At 42.5% G+C, this 21,895-nt stretch overlaps 1 protein-coding gene across 1 annotated transcript in view; it reads left to right on the forward strand.

Moving 5' to 3' along the window:
• Positions 1-5,862: 5,862 nt before the first annotated feature.
• Positions 5,863-21,895, forward strand: part of LOC124545290 (cytochrome P450 6k1-like) — a 73,326-nt gene continuing 57,293 nt past the window's right edge. Inside the window, exon 1 of the mRNA XM_047124177.1 lies at positions 5,863-5,977. The gene's annotated coding sequence lies outside the window, so the exon portion shown is untranslated. The remainder of the gene's footprint in view (positions 5,978-21,895) is intronic.

Consider the following 21,895-nt stretch of genomic DNA (forward strand, 5'->3'; position numbering starts at 1 on the left):
TAAAGTATGCTACCTGCAAGACAGTCAGTGCCTTCTCCGCGCGATAGTAATGGAGTACTATCGACGACAGTGCTGCGAAGGCAGAGTTACTAAAAACATCCTTTCAAAATTCCTTCACCAAAGAAGACGAATTAAATACTTCGGAATTCGAATCAAGAACAGCTGCCAGTACGAGTAACTTGGAAGTAGATATCCTCGGAGTAGTGAAGCAGCTTAAATCACCTGATAAAAGTGGGTCTTCTGGTCCAGACTGTATACCAATTAGGTTCCTTTCACGGTGTGCTGATGCAATAGCTCCATACTTGATAATCATATTCAACCGTTCGCTCGGCGAAAGATCCGTACCCAAAGAATGGAAAGTTGTACAGGTCACACAAATATTCAAGAAATGTGGTAGGCGTAATCCACAAAATTACAGGCCCATATCATTAATGCAGCACCATTTTGGAACATATATCGCGTTCGAACATTATGAATTACCTCGAAGAGAACGGTCTATTGACAATCAGTCAACACGGATTTAGAAAGCATCGTTCTTGTGAAGCACAACTAGCTGTTCAAACACACGAACTGTTGACTGCTATTGATAAGGGATTTCAAATTGATTCCGTATTTCTAGACTTCCAAAAGGCTTTTGACACTGCCCAACAGAAGAGGCTAATAGTGAAATTTCGTGCTTATGGAATATCGTCTCTGCTATGTGACTGGATTCGTGGTTTCCTGTCATAGAGGTCACAGTTCGCAGTAACTGACGGAAAGTCATCGAGTAAAACAGAAGTGATTTCTGGCGTGCCTCTAGGTAGTGTTATAGGCCCTGTGCTGTTCCTTATCTACACTCCTGGAAATTGAAATAAGAACACCGTGAATTCATTGTCCCAGGAAGGGGAAACTTTATTGACACATTCCTGGGGTCAGATACATCACATGATCACACTGACAGAACCACAGGCACATAGACACAGGCAACAGAGCATGCACAATGTCGGCACTAGTACAGTGTATATCCACCTTTCGCAGCAATGCAGGCTACTATTCTCCCATGGAGACGATCGTAGAGATGCTGGATGTAGTCCTGTGGAACGGCTTGCCATGCCATTTCCACCTGGCGCCTCAGCTGGACCAGCGTTCGTGCTGGACGTGCAGACCGCGTGAGACGACGCTTCTTGCAGTCCCAAACATGCTCAATGGGGGACAGATCCGGAGATCTTGCTGGGCAGGGTAGTTGACTTACACCTTCTAGAGCACGTTGGGTGGCACGGGATACATGCAGACGTGCATTGTCCTGTTGGAACAGCAAGTTCCCTTGCCGGTCTAGGAATGGTAGAACGATGGGTTCGATGACGGTTTGGATGTACCGTGCACTATTCAGTGTCCCCTCGACGATCACCAGTGGTGTACGGCCAGTGTAGGAGATCGCTCCCCACACCATGATGCCGGGTGTTGGCCCTGTGTGCCTCGGTCGTATGCAGTCCTGATTGTGGCGCTCACCTGCACGGCGCCAAACACGCATACGACCATCATTGGCACCAAGGCAGAAGCGACTCTCATCGCTGAAGACGACACGTCTCCATTCGTCCCTCCATTCACGCCTGTCGCGACACCACTGGAGGCGGGCTGCACGATGTTGGGGCGTGAGCGGAAGACGGCCTAACGGTGTGCGGGACCGTAGCCCAGCTTCATGGAGACGGTTGCGAATGGTCCTCGCCGATACCCCAGGAGCAACAGTGTCCCTAATTTGCTGGGAAGTGGCGGTGCGGTCCCCTACGGCACTGCGTAGGATCCTACGGTCTTGGCGTGCATCCGTGCGTCACTGCGGTCCGGTCCCAGGTCGACGGGCTCGTGCACCTTCCGCCGACCACTGGCGACAACATCGATGTACTGTGGAGACCTCACGCCCCACGTGTTGAGCAATTCGGCGGTACGTCCACCCGGCCTCCCGCATGCCCACTATACGCCCTCGCTCAAAGTCCGTCAACTGCACATACGGTTCACGTCCACGCTGTCGCGGCATGCTACCAGTGTTAAAGACTGCGATGGAGCTCCGTATGCCACGGCAAACTGGCTGACACTGACGGCGGCGGTGCACAAATGCTGCGCAGCTAGCGCCATTCGACGGCCAACACCGCGGTTCCTGGTGTGTCCGCTGTGCCATGCGTGTGATCATTGCTTGTACAGCCCTCTCGCAGTGTCCGGAGCAAGTATGGTGGGTCTGACACACCGGTGTCAATATGTTCTTTTTTCCATTTCCAGGAGTGTATATAAACTATTTAGGAGACAACGTCAGCAGCCGCGTTGCGTAGTTTGCAGACGACGCTGTCGTTTATTCTCTATTAGTCATAAAATGATCAAAAGAAATTGAAAAACGATTTAAGAAAGATATGTGATAGTTCGAAAATTGGCAACTGATGCGTAATGAAAAGTGTTAAGTCATCCACATGAGTGGTGAAAGGAATCCGTTTAACTTCGGGTACATGATAGATCAGTCAAATCTAAAGGCCGTAATTCAACTAAGTACCTAGGAAGAAGCCTGGAGATACTGGAAGGTATCAGATAGATTATATAATGGTAAGACAGAGATTCAGAAACCAGGTTTTAAATTGTAAGACATTTCCAGGGGCAGATGTGGACCACAATCTATTGGTTATGAACTGTAGATCAGAACTGAAGAAATTGCAAACAGGTTGGAAACTGAGGAGATGGGACCTGGATAAACTGAAAGAACCAGAGGTTGTAGAGAGCTTCAGGAAGAGCATTATGGAATGATTGATAAGAATGGGGGAAAGAAGTACACTAGAAGAAGAATGGGTAGCTTTGAGAGATGAAATAGTGAAGGTAGCAGAGGATCAAGTAGGTAAAAAGACGAGGGCTAATAGAAATCATTGGGTAACAGAAGAGAGATTTAATTTAATTGATGAAAGGAGAAAATACAAAAATGCAGTAAATAGAGCAGGCAAAAAGGAATACAAACGTCTCAAAAATGAGATAGACAGGAAGTGCAAAATGGCTAAGCAGGGATGACTAGAGGACAAATGTAAGGATGTAGAGGGACATATAACTAAGGGTAAGATAGATACTGCCTACAGGACAATTAAAGAGACCTTTGGAGAAAAGAGGTCGACTTGCATGAATATCAAGAGCACAAATGCAAACCCAGTACTAAGCAAAGAAGGGAAAGCAGAAAGGTGGAACGAGTATATAGAGGGTCTATACAAGGGCGATGTTCTTCAGGACAATATTATAGAAATGGAAGAGAATGTAGATGAATATGTAATAGGAGGTATGATACTGCGTGAAGAGTTTGACAGAGTACTGAAAGATCTAAGTCGAAAAGAGGCGCCGGGAGTAGACAACATCCCTTTAGAACTAATGACAGCCTTGGGAGAGCCAGACCTAACAAAACTCTACCATTTAGTGAGCAAGATGTATGAGGCAGACGAAATACCCTCAGAGTTCAAGAATAATATAATAATTCCAATCCCAAAGAAAGCAGGTGTTGACAGATGTGAAATTTACCGAACTATCAGTTTAATAATCCACGGTTGCAAAATACTAACGCGAATTCTTTACAGACGAATGAAAAAACTGGTAGAAGCCGACCTAGGGGAAGATCAGTTTGGATTCCGTTGAAATGTTGGAACACGTGAGGCAATACTGACCCTATGACTTATCTTAGAAAATAAATTAAGGAAAGGCAAACCTACGTTTATAGCATTTGTAGACTTAGAGAAAGCTTTTGACAATGTTGAGTGGAATACTCTCTTTCAAATTCTGAAGGTGGCAGGGGTAAAATACAGGGAGCGAAAGGCTATTTACAATTTGTACAGAAGGTAGATGGTAGTTATAAGAGTGGAGGGGCATGAAAGGGTAGCAGTGGTTGGGAAGGGAGTGAGACAGAGATTTAGCATATCCCCGATGTTATTCAATCTGTCTATTGAGCAAGCAGTAAAGGAAACAAAAGAAAAATACGGAGTAGGTATTAAAATCCATGGAGTAGAGATAAAAACTTTGAGGTTCGCCGATGACATTGTAATTCTGTCAGAGACAGCAAAGGACCTGGAAGAGCAGTTGAACGGAATGGACAATGTCTTGAAAGGAGGATATAAGATGAACATCTACTAAAACAAAATGAGGATAATAGAATGTAGTCGAATTAAATCGGGTGATGCTGCGGGAATTAGATTAGGAAAGGAGACACTTAAAGTCGTAAAGGAGTTTTGCTATTTGGGGAGCAAAATAACTGATGATGGTCGAAGTAGAGAGGATATAAAATGTATCTGGCAATGGCAAGGAAAGTATTTCTGAAGAAGAGAAATTGTAAACATCGAGTTTTGATTTAAATGTCAGGTTTCTGAAGTGTAGCCATGTATGGAAGTGAAACGTGGACGATAAATAGTTTAGACAAGAAGAGAATAGCAGCTTTCAAAATGTGGTGCTACAGAAGAATGCTGAAGATTAGATGGGTAGATCACATAATTAATGAGGAGGTATTGAATAGGATTGGGGAGAAGAGAAGTTTGTGACATAACTTGACTAGAAGAAGGGATCGGTTGATAGGGCATATGGTGAGGCATCAAGGGATCACCAATTTAGTATTGGAGGGCAGCGTGGAGGGTAATAATCGTAGAGGGAGACCAAGGGTGAGTACACTAAACAGACTCAGAAGGATGTAGATTGCAGTAGGTACTGGGAGATGAAGAAGCTTGCACAGGATAGAGTAGCATGGACAGCTACATCAAACCGGTCTCTGGACTAAAGACCACAACAACAACAACAACAACCTAGGAATTACAATTACGATTAATTCAAATTGGATAGAATGAGTAGAAAATTTTGTGTGGAAGGCAAACCAAAGACTGCGTTTAATTGGCAGAACACTTAGAAAATGTAAAATATTAAAGAGGCTGCCTACACTACGTTTGCCCGTCCTCTTTTGGAGTACTGATACTTGGTCTGGGATCCTTACCAGAAAGGATTAACGGAATGCATCGAGAGAGTTCAACAAAGAGCAGCACGTTTTGTATTATCACGAAATGGGGGAGAGATTGACACGGACATGGTACAGGATACGGGATGAACACAGTTAATACAAGACTTTTTCGTTGCGGTGGAGTCTTCTCAGTAAATTTCAATCACCAACTTTCTGCTCCGAATGAGAAAATATTTTGTTGATGCCAACCTACCTATGGAGAAACGATCATCATAATAAAATAAGGGATATCAGAACTCGCACGGAAAGATATAGGTATTTGTTTTTCCCTCTCGCTGTTAGAGAGAAGACTAATAGAAAATTATTGTGAAGATAGTTTGATGCACCCTCTGCCAGGCACTTAAGTGTGATTTGTAGAGTATCCATGTAGGTGTAGGTTTAGATCCAGACTCGGCGCACGTTGTGTGACGAACGAGACAGCAAACGAGTTAGCCGAATAAGGCAGATCCCTACCGGAAGCTACACGAACCGGAAACTTACAACTGGCGCCGAGCTAAACATTCAGTATCGATGCGCTAACTGAAATGCAACAAATGTTTTTGTAATTCATTCATGCAGAAGACATAGACTGTGACATCGTAAGTATTTCTTAAGATCCAGTGTCCACGTTGTCAGAAAGTGTTCAGGTAGCCGCTGACATTTGACACTGTTTGAACAGCTGTTTCTAGCGCCGTAATTCTTGCTTGAGGCCCGGAGCGTTCGTTATCATAAACTGTGGCCTTCGCTGATGGGACGAGAATGACACGCGTCTTAGCGAGCACAGTCACTGTTTTGCAGCAGATCCCCCCTCCCCCCTCCTCCCCCCCCTCCCCCACACGCACAATCATCAGCATTACGCTGCAGAGTGCGTGATCATATATAAAACAGTCCCTCCAGATAACAGCAATGTGAATCCCATTCGCTCGCATCAGAAAACTGTTACGAAAGATAATTTACTTTCTGACTGAACTGTGTAAGGTCAGCGATACTCGTTTCGGTCTTCTGCCGCATGTAAGTGAACTAACTTCCAATTTACTTACGTTCAGTTCCCCAAGGATTTATTTAATTTAATTTCAGTGTTCTATTGCAAAGCGTAATCCTGAATGTATTGATGCATTTCATTGTGACCATTGTTCTAGATACAGAAAAGTTATGGGGAATATCGCATTGATTACGCTATGTTTGTTACTGCCCTAGAATTACTTTTGTGTTTTTTCTGCAAATAGGTGAGTAAAATTCTTACATTTCGAAATTCGATGGAATCAAAATCCTCTAAAATCAGTTTTGGTATTTCACTCTTCATATCTGATGTTGTTGTCGTCCTCCATTATTACACTTTTCAATACTGTGTCCCTTTTTCTGTCCAAGCTGCTACACACCAGTGAAGCTGATCCACAATATAATTACATCCAATTCGCATACACAGAGCAACATAAGTTTTTTTCAGTGTATCAGAAAAGTCTTCATTTTTTGGAACACTGTTATCATTACCGTGAAGTTAGGACATATTTGTAATTTAGTAGTCAGCATCAGGTGTACCTATTGAAAGCATTTTTTTGTAATCATTCTCTTTGTGGGTTGTTACTACTCATTCTACCATACTTCCAGATCTGCTTTTCGCAATATGTTTGACGCAGGTTCTGTGACGCTTGCTGCAGAAAACCTCCTCTTATATCGCAGATGTCTCTTTGGCCAGCTGATCTGCAAATTCATTTTCATACATGCCTACATGACCCTTAACCCACTTAATATCTGTATTTTAGTTCTCCTTTTGCGAGACTCTAACGTATTTCTTCTTCATCATCTCAACTACTGTCGACTGTTTGGATTCCTCCGAGAAAGGAAAATTGTTTTACTACGGGTTTTGCTGCCGTTCTCTGTAAACCATCTAATGTGTTAACCCTATCGATTGATCTTTCATTGATAAACCCTGACTACTTGAACATTCGTTTCTCAGTATGCATTTTGTAAGGTAAGCTGGTATTTTTTTTATGAACGTTGCTTTTTCTGATTATTCTACTGCATTTTCCTCCCGTCTGTAAATGTTTCTTTCAAGAGTGTAACTATCCATTGCGTTCTTAGTTTCAATAATTTTTGAAGGTGGAACCGAAAAAATACAAAGTATATCATTTGATACTGTTTTATTGGTTTTGGCAACCTTGATATTAATTAATTGTTGTACTCGTTTGTACTTACTTCACTTTTACTGTTTTGTAAATACATATGAGGAATGTGTAGTATAACATGGCTTCTTTGTAGATGTCTGTTGCTGGAAATTAAGCATTTGTTTGTGGATTCAGTAATTATTTGTTCAAATCGGGTGTTATACACATCCTCAGGCCAGTAACAATAGGGCACACTAATGGTAATTCGGCAGACAAATTAGTTATACAACTTTATGAAAATGCCTTAGCTTCCAACTCGATTACAAGTTAAAATGAAGTCAACACTTGGCTAAAGTAATCAAGGAGCTCACTTCAGGATATTTTGCCCTTAGAGATGTATCTCCTTGTGCTGACCTAATAGCAAGGGTGTTGACTTACTTTACTGGATTTATCTTCTGTGTATTCCCCACAAGGTAAATAAAAAAGTTTTTACCCAGCAGAAGCGAGCACCAACAATATTGTATGAACTAATTAACTGCATGCTTCGTAGAGCCATTTTAGGGATTATGGAATTCATACGCTCACTTCCCAGTATATTTACTCCTGAATTGTTTATGTTACTCAGAATGACAATCAGTTTTAGGTGAACAATGATGCACATAGGCACAATGGTGGACACAAAAACAATTTTCGTGTAGGCTTTGCTTCCTTTTCTAGTATTCAGAGTGCTGTTATGTATTCTGGTGCAAATGTGTGTAACAAACTTCCATCTAACAAATGGAAGAAATTTGGAAACCCTTGAAATAACGGTAAATTGATAATTTTTACTTTATGGACCGTCTGACAGCAACTGAATTTTAATGCCATACGCGTTCCGCCTTTATTTTCTGCAAGGCATCTTATCAATATACCGTAATATTACACACAACTGAGGAAGACAGGAACACAAAAGCTGAAGATGTCCTTGAAAAGAAAATTAAGAAAATATCTCATTACCTACATTCAAGGATTGAAAAACTCTGTTAGCTACATGAACAGCAGCAGTTCAGGCTGTAAGACATGTAAAGGTGTATTGCAAGCAGGACTCTATATTTACAGAAGTAGAAAAACTTTTTTTAAGTATCGATGTAATCATGCAAACATTAAGATATATCAGGTATAAACAGCAACTTTGTAACATAAAATGAGAAAGCATTAGCTGTTTTTTCAAAGTATCAGCTGCCTTTCTAGGTTGTTGTGGTCTTCAGTCCAGAGACTGGTTTGATGCAGCTCTCCATGCTATTCTATCCTGTGCAAGCTTCTTCATCGCCCAGTACCTACTGCAGCCTACATCCTTCTGAATCTGTTTAGTAAATTCATCTCTTGGTCTCCCTCTACGATATTTACCCTCTGCTGCCCTCCAATACTAAATTGGTGATCCATTGTTGCCTCAGAATATGCCCTACCAATCGATCCCATCTTCTTGTCAAGTTGTGCCACAAATTTCTCTTCTCTCCAATTCTATTCAATAACTCTTCATTAGTTATGTGATCTACCCATCTAATCTTCAGCATTCTTCTGTAGCACCAAATTTCGAAAGCTTCTATTCTCTTCTTGTCCAAACTATTTATCGTCCACGTTTCACTTCCATAGATGTCTACACTCTATACAAATACTTTCAGACGCGACTTCCTGACACTTGAATCTACACTCGATGTTAACAAATTTCTCTTCTTCACCTACGCTTTCCTTGCCATTGCCAGTCTACATTTATATCCTCTCTACTTAATTCTTTCCCCAAATAGAAATACTCATTTACTACTTTAACTGTCTCATTTCCTAATCTAATTCCCGCAGCATCACCCGACTTAATTCGACTACATTCCATTATCCTCGTTTTGTTTTTGTTGATGTTCATCTTATATCCTCCTTTCAAGACACTGTTCATTCCATTCAGCTGCTCTTCCAGGCCCTTTGCTGTCTCTGACAGAATTACAATGTCGTCGGCGGACATCAAAGTTTTCATTTCTTCTTCATGGATTGTAATTCCTGTTCCGAATTTTTCTTTTGTTTCCTTTACTGCTTGCTCAATATACAGATTGAATAACATCGGGGAGAGGCTACAACCCTGTCTCACTCCCTTCCCAACCACTGCTTCCCTTTCATGCCCCTCAACTCTTATAACTGCCATCTGGCTTCTGTACAAATTGTAAATAGCCTTTCGCTCCCTGTATTTTACCCCTGCCGCCTTCAGAATTTGAAAGAGATTATTCCAGTCGACATTACCAAAAGCTTTCTCTAAGTCTACAAATGCTATAAACGTAGGTCTGCCTTTTCTTAATCTATTTTCTAAGATAAGTCGTAGGATCATTGTTGCCTCACGTGTTCCAACTTTTCTACGGAATCCAAACTGATCTTCCCCAAGGTCGGCTTCTACCAGTTTTTCCATTCGTCTGTAAAGAATTCGTGTTAGTATTTTGTAGCCGTGGCTTATTAAACTGATAGTTCGGTAAATTTCACATCTGTCAACACCTGCTTTCTTTGGGATTGGAATTATTATATTCTCCTTGAAGTCTGAGGGTATTTTGTCTGCCCCATACATCTTGCTCACTAGATGGTAGAGTTTTGTTAGGCCTGGCTCTCCCAAGGCTGTCAGTAGTTCTAATGTTGCCTACTCCCGGTGTCTTGTTTCGACTTAGGTCTTTCAGTGCTCTGTCGAAGTCTTCATGCAGTATCATATCTCCTATTTCAAATTCATCTACATTCTCTTCCATTTCTATAATATTGTCCTGAGGAACATCGCCCTTGTATAGACCCTCTGTATACTCGTTCCACCTTTCTGCTTTCCCTTCTTCGCTTAGAACTGGGTTTCCATCTGAGCTCTTGATATTCATGCAAGTGGTTCTCTTTTCTCCAAAGGTCTCTTTAATTTTCCTGTAGGCGGTATCTATCTTACTCCTATCTCTTCTGTTACCCAAGGATTTCTATTAGCCCTCGTCTTTTTACCTACCTGATCCTCTGCTACCTTCACTATTTCATCTCTCAAAGCTACCCATTCTTCTTCTACTGTATTTCTTTCCCCCATTCTTATCAATCGCTCCCTAATGCTCTCCCTGAAGCTGTCTGCAACCTCTGGTTCTTTCAGTTTGTCTAGGTCCCATCTCCTCAAATTCCCACCTTTTTCAGTTTCTTCAGTTTTAATCTACAGTTCATAACCAATAGATTGTGGTCACATCCGCCCCTGCAAATGTCTTACAATTTAAAACCTGGTTCCTGAATCTCTGTCTTATATAATCTGTCTAAGGCCTTCCAGTATCTCCAGGCTTGTTCCATGTTTATAACCTTGTTTTATGGCTCTTGAACCAAGTGTTAGCTATGATTAAATTATGCTCAGTGCAAAATTCTACCAGGTGGCTTCCTCTTTTATTCCTTACTCCCATTCCATATTCACCTATTATGTTTCCTTCTCTTCCTTTTCCTACTATCGAGTTCCAGTCACCCATGACTATTAAATTTTCGTCTCCTTCACTATCTGAATAATTTCTTTTATCTCATCATACATTTCATCAATCTCCTCGTCCTATGCAGAGCTAGTTGGCATACGAACTTGTACTACTGTGGTAGACTTGGGCTTCGCATCTATCTTGGCCGCAATAATGCGTTCACTATGCTGTTTGTAGTAGCTTACCCGAATTCCTGTTTTCCTATTCATTGTTAAACCTACTGCTGCATTACTCCTATTTGATTTTGTATTTATAACCCTGTATTCACCTGACCAGAAGTTTTGTTCTTCCTGCCACCAGACTTCAGACTTCACTAATTCCCAGTATATCTAACTTTAATCTATCCATTTCCATTTTTAAATTTTCTAACCTACCTGCCCGATTAAGGGATTTGACATTCCACCCTCCGATCCGTAGAACGCCAGTTTTCTCTCTCCTGATAACAACGTCCTCCTGAGTAGTCCCCGCCCGGAGATCCGAATGGGGACTATTTTACCTCCGGAATATTTTACCCAAGAGGACGCCATCGTCATTTAAGCATACAGTAAAGCTGCATGCCCTCGCGAGAAATTACGGCTGTAGTTTCTCCCTGCTTTCAGCCGTTCGCAGTACCTGCATAGCAAGGCCGTTTTGGTTGGTGTTACAAGGCCAGGTCAGTCATTCATCCAGACTGAAAAGGCTGCTGCCCCTCTTCAGGAACCACACGTTTGTCTGGCCTCTCAACATATACCCCTACGTTGTGGTTGCACCTACGGTACGGCTATCTGTATCGCTGTGGCACGCAAGCCTCCGCACCAACGGCAAGGTCCATGGTTCAGGGGGGGGATTTCTAGTTAACTTAGTCATATTTAGAAGGCACACTCACGAATAGCATTAATCAATATAGTAAATTGTTGTTGCTTTCGTGGCCGATTGTCGACATATTACCTTTTGGGTCATGTCTCGTGAACTTTGCCCTTCGTCTCGTTAATGATTTTCCAGATGTTTCGCCATCACGCGTGGCTGGCGGTGTCAAAGATTCACACTCGGTAGTCCGGCCACATAGTAGCAGATTTCTGTGCCGGACCAGAACCATGGGATGCGGTCCGTCGTTTCCCCACTGTTGTAACGTGCGGGACCCAAACATCGGATCCAGTCCCTCAGTCCTGGCAGCAGGCCGGGTTCTTTCATGTGTGGAGGGCAAATCGGTGGATTTTTGTGTCTTATATTCTGCACTCGTATTTGCGTTTGCTGCTATTGGTGTTTTGCTACATAGCTTTTGTTGCTTTTTGAGAGCTGTGCTTAGATCAACTAAGACAGATAAATCGTCTGCATTTTAAAGCATTTATGTTCTCCCAGTTATTGTCTCAGTAGATGTATCTTTACAATGGTTATATTTGTGTTCATCAATTGAACACATAAAGTCTGTAAATGAGTCCGTGATCATATCCTGGCACTTTATTTGTAAAGGTCAACCTTGTTCACATAAATTTTGATTTCAATATCACCGGTTTCGGCTACTGCCATCTTCAGACCATAAAATGTTCTGATAAAGGTACCAACTTCAAAATCTATACACGTAGGTACTGACTATGTACCTACATGTGTGGATTTTGACGATGATACCTTCATCAGACAATTTTATGACCTGAAGATGGCAGTAGCCGAAACCGGTGATAGTGAAATGTAAAATTTGTGCGATCAAAACGGACCTTGACAAATAAAATGTATCTTCTGTATAAATACAGAACATAAAGGGTGAAAGACTGCACGTTGCCTGACACCTTCAATTATATTTGCAAATTTGATCTGTCTTCTGTTCTGACTACCACCCTATGCTTCCTATAAAGCTGCTATGTCTCGATGTCCTAACTAAATGTGCCCCACGATTTCCAGCCCACTGAGTAAAAATTTCATAATGCGGCTTAAAGAATTTCACATTTTTCATTTTTTTAGTTTCAAACATTGACACTATGTACACTCCTGGAAATTGAAATAAGAACACCGTGAATTCATTGTCCCAGGAAGGGGAAACTTTATTGACACATTCCTGGGGTCAGATACCTCACATGATCACACTGACAGAACCACAGGCACATAGACACAGGCAACAGAGCATGCACAATGTCGGCACTAGTACAGTGTATATCCACCTTTCGCAGCAATGCAGGCTGCTATTCTCCCATGGAGACGATCGTAGAGATGCTGGATGTAGTCCTGTGGAACGGCTTGCCATGCCATTTCCACCTGGCGCCTCAGTTGGACCAGCGTTCGTGCTGGACGTGCAGACCGCGTGAGACGACGCTTCATCCAGTCTCAAACATGCTCAATGGGGGACAGATCCGGAGATCTTGCTGGCCAGGGTAGTTGACGTACACCTTCTAGAGCACGTTGGGTGGCACGGGATACATGCGGACGTGCATTGTCCTGTTGGAACAGCACGTTCCCTTGCCGGTCTAGGAATGGTAGAACGATGGGTTCGATGACGGTTTGGATGTACCGTGCACTATTCAGTGTCCCCTCGACGATCACCAGTGGTGTACGGCCAGTGTAGGAGATCGCTCCCCACACCATGATGCCGGGTGTTGGCCCTGTGTGCCTCGGTCGTATGCAGTCCTGATTGTGGCGCTCACCTGCACGGCGCCAAACACGCATACGACCATCATTGGCACCAAGGCAGAAGCGACTCTCATCGCTGAAGACGACACGTCTCCATTCGTCCCTCCATTCACGCCTGTAGCGACACCACTGGAGGCGGGCTGCACGATGTTGGGGCGTGAGCGGAAGACGGCCTAACGGTGTGCGGGACCGTAGCCCAGCTTCATGGAGACGGTTGCGAATGGTCCTCGCCGATACCCCAGGAGCAACAGTGTCCCTAATTTGCTGGGAAGTGGCGGTGCGGTCCCCTACGGCACTGCGTAGGATCCTACGGTCTTGGCGTGCATCCGTGCGTCGCTGCGGTCCGGTCCCAGGTCGACGGGCACGTGCACCTTCCGCCGACCACTGGCGACAACATCGATGTACTGTGGAGACCTCACGCCCCACGTGTTGAGCAATTCGGCGGTACGTCCACCCGGCCTCCCGCATGCCCACTATACGCCCTCGCTCAAAGTCCGTCAACTGCACATACGGTTCACGTCCACGCTGTCGCGGCATGCTACCAGTGTTAAAGACTGCGATGGAGCTCCGTATGTCACGGCAAACTGGCTGACACTGACGGCGGCGTTGCACAAATGCTGCGCAGCTAGCGCCATTCGACGGCCAACACCGCGGTTCCTGGTGTGTCCGCTGTGCCGTGCGTGTGATCATTGCTTGTACAGCCCTCCCGCAGTGTCCGGAGCAAGTATGGTGGGTCTGACACACCGGTGTCAATGCGTTCTTTTTTCCATTTCCAGGAGTGTATATAGGCCTGACTTCTTTCATTTAATGTAGGAAGTACTGGTAATTCATTTGCAATATGTGAGGTAATATTCTGTAAGGCGCAACAGTGATCTTGAGTCTACAAACTTAATTTTCTAATAATTTTCATACTTGATACGCCTTTATCAACAGCTTCTCAGCACTGTAGTTATTCTAGTCATTTACCAATGCTAATTTCTACAGCCTGACTTGTGCATGCCGTTCGTTAAATATTACAGTTCTGCGAGGTTATGCAACATCTATCCACGACTGAGGAAAAACGTTAGTTTTGTTTGTGAAACATAATTGTGCGGATCTGTCAGTCTTTTACAGATCTCTTCCTACATTTCGCTCTCAGTGCACATAATATTTGACAGTCATCTTCGAGCATCCTCTGTTTGTTAGGCGAACTCAAGGAAACAACGGGTACGATTCGCGTTATCAAACAGATGTGATACTGCGTCATACTGACACACCCAAAAACTTTCATTCACTGTTTCATCGCTCATGTCTCCAATTGTAACAAATTATAAACTATAGGAAATAAAACGAGTAATTGCTAGCGATTACAGGTGTTTGAAGTTTGAATGGAGCTTGGAAACAAAGTACAGCAATATTCAGACAACAATATACAATTCTCAGAAATAAATCAATCTATTTTATAAAAGTAAGTGCACAATGCTTGTGCCACTGAAACTCAGAAACGAGTCCCGGTACGACCAAGGGATTTATATAGTGTGGTAACCCTCTATCCCCCATCCATGAAGAAGGTTCCTATTTTTACCCGAAGTGCGTGCTTTTGAAGATATAATGGCCGGGAAGTTTCGCCCTCTAGAAATTTCTGCAACATTCCAGAACATTCTAGAGTATTTGAGAACATTCCGGAGCATTGCAGAGTATGTGGTAGCATTCCACAACATTCCAGAATGTTCCGGAATGTTCCACAATGATCCGGTATGTTCTGGAATGTCCGGGAACAGTCTGGAACGTTCGGGAAGATTCCAAAATGTTCGAGAACATCCCGGAACATCCCATACCATTGTGAAACATTTCAGAACACTTTCAAGTCTTGTAGAACGTTCTGAAACATTGCGGACCATTCGAAGTCTTTTTCGTATGTTCTGGAATTCTCCACTGGTGTGGTTGCCCATTGGTGGTGTTATATAAAGCATGACCCGTCGTAGGTCCGAACGTCAGTTTCTTATCAGTGACGAATGGAGGAACCGAAAAAGTAGTGCAATGAGTGAATAAAAGCAAACAGCGAAGTGTGAGCAGTCAAAGTGATGCAGTGACTGAATATAAATCGAAAATAAAGTTCAAAACATGTTTAAAGTGTACTTAGTGGATTTGTTAGTATAAAGTTACTTTGATTTATATTTTAGACAATGCCTAAACGTAAAACAGGATTGTATCTTACCAGTTGTGAAGCAAAACAGTGAAAACAAAAAGAACAGCGGAAAAACGAAACAGACGAAGAGCGCGAAGTTTGTTTAAGTTCCCAACGAAGGAGAATGAGCGCCATAGAGAAGCAGAGAAACCGAAGAACAACGAAATGAAAGGATTGAAGAATCAAGAATTGCGACACAATCTAATTATAAAAGATTGCGAACTCAAGCCACCCATGAAAATATCAACCTACGAGAAGCGCCGTCGAGGACAAGTAAACAGTGCAACCTAACAAATGAACGATCCGGCGAGAGAATACGACAAACGCAAACACGTCGTAATCGGGAAAATGGATAACATCTGCCAATTTTGCAACACGAAAAAATTCATTAGAGAAACAACAGGGTTCTGTTGCATGAATAGAAAAATTCGATTACCACCACTGGAATTTTTGTTACATGGCCGGGGAAACTCCAGAATCAAAACACTTTCTTCAAAATATAAAAGCGTACAACGCCTGCTTCCAAATGACTTCTTCCAGTGTCATTTCGATCAACATTAACAGAGATATTTCTTGCATCCAAGGATAAATCTATCACAACATGGGATGATTACTACCATTACCCAACGAAAACCATAAATTTCCGCAAGTATGTTTCATCGGAAATGAAGAAACAGATATTGTTCAGTGACGCACAGATATCAGCGAACTGAGACACAAGCATTCCAAGATATGCAGAGGATCTTACAAAAATACGATCAACTGATTTACACATTTAAAAGAGCTCTAGACCGAATGATTTCTGATGATTATAAAGTTATAATTCAAGTCGACAAAAGACCAACTGAAGAACGCGAACGTCCGTCGATTTAATGTACCTCAGATAGACTAAGTCGCCATCGTAGCTGTGGACAATGAAAACACAAGACGTGATATAACTGTACAACGAAGAAGAGAAGAACTACAACTTATTGCAGACACACGCCGTTCATACGACTCATTCAAATATCCATTAATATTTCTGCACTGAGAGGAAGGATACTGTTTTAATGTGAAACAAATTGAACCTGAAACAGGTGTAGAAACAAACAAAAACATCACTTCCAAGGAGTTCCATGCTTACCGCTTAATGATCATAGACAATGAAACATAAAATCACGTTCTCAACACCCACCGTTTATTCCAACAGTTTCTGGTAGATATGGGTTCAAAAACAGAAGCGGAACGGATGCTTTACATAAAACTGAATCAGAAGAAACTACGCATGGAAGAATAATCCACCCTCGAGACGCAATCATAAATGGCGGAAACATTGTCGACATTTGAAGAATGGTAAGCTTACCCTCATCATACATAGGAAGTCCGAGCCACATGCACGAATGCACTCAAGATGCTTGACCTACACAAGAAAATATGGACTACCTGTCCTTTTCATAACATTCACATGCAACTCGTCGCGGCCAGAAATCAAAGAACTAAGATGGAGATAAGCCCTCATCCATCGACACGACATGATAGCTCGAGTTTCCGACAAATGAAAGAGCGTTATTGTAGTCATCACAAAATACATCTTCGGAAGCGTTAAATGCGGGACGTACACAATCGAATGGCAAAAACAAGGGCTGCCTCACTCACACAATATCATATTACTACACTACAGAATTCATACCACGGATATCGACAAGATCATCCAAGCTGAATTCCGAAATCCACAAGAAGATCCGGAACTGTACGACATAGAAGTGAAAAACATAATTCTGCATCTACATCTACATCTACATCTACATCCATACTCGGCAAGCCACCTGACGGTGTGTGGCGGAGGGTACCTTGAGTGCCGCTATCGGTTCTCCCCTCTATTCCAGTCTCGTATTGTTCGTGGAAAGAAATATTGTCGGTATGCCTCTCTGCTGTGGGTTCTAATCTCTCTGATTTTTATCCTCATGGTCTCTTCGCGAGATATACGTAAGTGGGAGCAATATACTGCTTGACTCCTCTGCGAAGGTATGTTCTCGAAACTTCAACAAAAGCCGGTACCGAGCTACTGAGCGTCTCTCCTGCACAGTCTTCCACTGTAGTTAATCTCCGTAACGCTTTCGCGACTACTAAATGATCCTGTAACGAAGCGCGCTGCTCTCCATTGGATCTTCTCTATCTCTTCTATCAACCCTATCTGGTAAGGACCACACATCGGTGAGCAGTATTGAAGCAGTGGGCAAACAATTATACTGTAACCTACTTCCTTTGTTTTCGGACTGCATTTCCATAGGATTCTTCCAATGAATCTCAGTCTGGCATCTGCTTTACCGACGATTAATTTTATATGGTCATTCCATTTTAAATCACTCCTAATGCCTAGTCCCAGATAATTTATGGAATTAACTGCTTCCAGTTGCTCACCTGCTATATTGTAGCTAAATGAAAAAGGATGTTTCTTTCTATGTATTCGCAGCACATTACACTTGTCTACATTGAGATTCAATTGCCATTCCCTGCATTTCAGTACAATTTTCCATTGTTACAACCTCTCGATGTACTACGGCATCATTCGTAAAAAGCCTCAGTGAACTTCCGATGTTATCAACAAGGTCATTTATATATACTGTGAATAGCAACGGTCCTACGACACTCCCCTGCGGCACACCTGAAATTACTCTTACTTCGGAAGACTTCACTCCATTGAGAATGACATGCTGCGTTCTGTTATCTAGGAACTCTTCAATCCAATCACACAATTGGTCTGATAGTCCACATGCTCTTACTTTGTTCATTAAACGACTGTGGGAACTGTATCAAACGCCTTGCGGAAGTCAAGAAACACGGCATCTACCTAGGAACCCGTGTCTATGGCCCTCTGAGTCTCATGGACGAATAGCGCGAGCTGGGTTTCACCCATGCTGATTCCTACAGAGTAGATTTCTAGTCTCCGGAAAAGTCATTATACTCGAGCTTAATACGTGTTCCAAAATACTGCAACTGATCGACGTCGGAGATATAGGTCTGTAGTTCTGCACATCTGTTCGACGTCCCTTCTTGAAAACGGGAATGACCTGTGCCCCTTTTCCAATCTTTTGGAACGCTACACTCTTCTAGAGACCTACGGTACACCGCTGCAAGAAGGGGGGCAAGTTCCTTCGCGTGCTCTGTGTAAAATCGAACTGGTATCCCACCAGGTCCAGCGGCCTTTCCTCTTTTGAGCGATTTTAATTGTTTTCCTATCCCTCTGTCATCTATTTCGATATCTACCATTTCGTCATCTGTGCGACAATCCAGAGAAGGAACTACAGTGCAGTCTTCCTCTGTGAAACAACTTTGGAAAAAGAATTTTAGTATTTCGGCCTTTAGTCTGTCATCCTCTGTTTCAGTACCATTTTGGTCACAGAGTGTCTGGACATTTTGTTTTGATCCACCTACCGCTTTGACATAAGACCAAAATTTCTTAGGATTTTCTGCCAAGTCAGTACACAGAACTTTACTTTCGAATTCATTGAACGCCTCTCGCATAGCCCTCCTAACACTACATTTCGCTTCGTGTAATTTCTGTTTGTCTGCAAGGCTTTGACTATGTTTATGTTTGCTGTGAAGTTCCCTTTGCTTCCGTAGCAGTTTTCGAACTCGGTTGTTATACCACGGTGGCTCTTTTCTATCTCTTACGACCTTGCTTGGCACATACTCATCTAACGCATTATGTACGAGGGATTCACAGGCTATGGCGGCCATTGAACCCCAATTCGCCACATGTGAGTGATGGAAAATGTACCAAAAATAAAGGAAAAAAACTGAAACCTTACTTGGGCGACACACACACCGGAGTTGATGGCAGAAGACGATCACCCAAAAACGGTAGCTTCACAGCAAAAGCACGAATACAAGACAGTGACAAACTGGAAACATAATCAATGGGTAGTGGCACATAACACACCACTTTCCAAAATTTTTCAAACACACATAAACGTAGAATACTGTAATTTAGTGAAATCCATGAAGTATGTCTGTAAGTACGTGAACGAAGCCTGTGACACGGCAGTATTTCAAACATCCAAATGCAGCGAACAACAAAACAGAAACGAGGAAATCATCATGTACCAAATGGGAAGATACAGCAACTAACGAAGCAGCCCGACGGATTTTCGGATTTCCCATACACGAACGTGAACCAACTGTGCAACACCTAGCTGTACATTTGGAGAATGGAGAGAGAGTTTACTTCACAAAGGAGACCGGCAGAAAAATTGCAAGCGAGCTACCTTAGAACACAACATTAACAGCTTTTTAGCAACTGTATCAAACGGATCCATTAACGAGAACGTTACTATATGTTGACGTCCCTACCTATTATACGTGGAACCCAACAAGAAAAATCTGTACACGACGGAAAAAAAAAGAAATTCCAGTAAAACATCATGCAGGAATCATGAAAACAGGCGCACCAGTCCGAGTATACACGGTACATCCGAACAACGCCGGATGTTTCTAGCTCCGGATGTTGCTACGAGAAAAACAGGGACCAACAAGTTTCACAGATCTCAAGAATGTTGACGGTTACCAGCAGAGAAGCATGTCAATGCTTAGGGCCAATGTAAAGCGACAATTACTTGGAACTAACACTGCAAGAAGTCTCACTCACAGCCCCTGCTGAAGAAATGAGAGACTTACTCGCCATAATTCTAACAACATGTAACCCACCGAATCCAAAACAGCTACTGGACTCCTTCAAGGAGAGTATGAGTGATGACACACTGTACCACGTCAGACAGGCTCATTTTGAGCTGATCATCGAATTCAACGATGTCATCTTCAATGAAACATTCATTCGCCTAGAAGATAAATGTTTAGCAGTAAACAAGCAGGCCTTAGTACAACGAGGGATGCAAACAACACGAAGAGATGCTGTCAATGTGCCAAACTTCGAAACTACAAAGGAAAAAAGCTGCTACATCAACGATATACTTCAATACATTGCTTACAATAAAACATTCCTCAATGAAAAATCAAAAGAAAATTTAGAACTTTATCATTGAGCAGATCGACAGCAACAATGGTGGAATTATTTACCTGGACGCATCGGTCGGCACAGGTTCAAATGGCTCTAAACACTATGGGACTTAACATCCGAGGTTATCAGTCCCCTAGACTTAGAACTACTTAAACCTAACCAACCTAAGGACATCACACACATCCACGACCGAGGCAGGATTCGAACCTGCGACCGTAGTAGCAGCGCAGTTCCGGACTGAAGCGCCTAGGACCGCTCTGCCACAGCGGCCGGCTCGCGGCACAGGGAAAACGTTTCTAATAAATCTAGTGGTGGCGGAAATACGTGCTAATCAACACATCGCACTTGCACTAGGAGCATTCGGCATTGCAGCCACTCTTGTAGGAGGAGGACGAACTGCCCATTTCGCCCTACAACTACTGTTGAATATAGCCGAAGAACAATTCCCGGTATGTAAAATTTTAAGAGAATCTGGACGGTGTGAACTTCTAAAACAGTAGGGGAAACAACAGCACATGTAGATCAGTAACTTTTACAAACAGATGAAGGCACATACCCTACGACCAGACGAACGGTCACATTAAACTCAACAGTGATTTCTACACATTGTTCACAACTATATAGATCCGGACTGGCTATTTGAAAGGGCAATTTTTCCAACTAAAAACAATATTCTCGATGACATCAACTTTAATATTCAAAAGAAAATTCCCGGTGAAGAGAGAATATACAAATCGATCGACACGATGGTAAACATTGAACGATATATGAACTCCCCTACAGAATTTCTAAACTATTTGCAAGTATCAGACCATACTATTCAGAAATACCAACTTACAAAAACTGCGTAATGGAACAAGGATGATCGTCAAACAACTATTTAATAACATCCTCGAAACCGAACTTAGGACTGAAAAGTACGAAGAATACACACGATTTACCCCCAGAATACCACTGATCTCTACTGAACTACTATTCCAGTTTAAAAGACAGCAATATAAAATCAAATTAGACTATAGTTTTACAATAAACAAAGGGCAAGGACAAACGTTAAAATGTTGCGGCATCATCCTCAAAGACTCCTGCTTCTCTCACGGTCAACCATACGTAATTTTCTCTCGAGAAGAAAATTCTAAAGATTTGTTCATTTATACCCGGATAACTAAATGAAAAATGTTGTTTATAAGTAAGTATTGTAAATAGTTAGAATACATTTCCAATAATTTTTTTTTAGCTCTTGAAGTTGAACAAGTATTGTAATTGTTTTCAAGAATTTTTTTACCTCTTGTACTTTAAGGTACAGGGTGATTCAAAAAGAATACCACAACTTTAGGAATTTAAAACTCTGCAACGACAAAAGGCAGAGCTAAGCACTATCTGTCGGCGAATTAAGGGAGCTATAAAGTTTCATTTAGTTGTACATTTGTTCGCTTGAGGCGCTGTTGACTAGGCGTCAGCGTCAGTTGATGCTAAGATGGCGACCGCTCAACAGAAAGCTTTTTGTGTTATTGAGTACGGCAGACGTGAATTGACGACAGTTGTTCAGCGTGCATTTCGAACGAAGTGTGGTTTTAAACCCCC

The sequence above is a fragment of the Schistocerca americana genome, chromosome 8 (genome assembly GCF_021461395.2).
Source record: "Schistocerca americana isolate TAMUIC-IGC-003095 chromosome 8, iqSchAmer2.1, whole genome shotgun sequence".
Taxonomy (NCBI): Eukaryota; Metazoa; Arthropoda; class Insecta; order Orthoptera; family Acrididae; genus Schistocerca; species Schistocerca americana.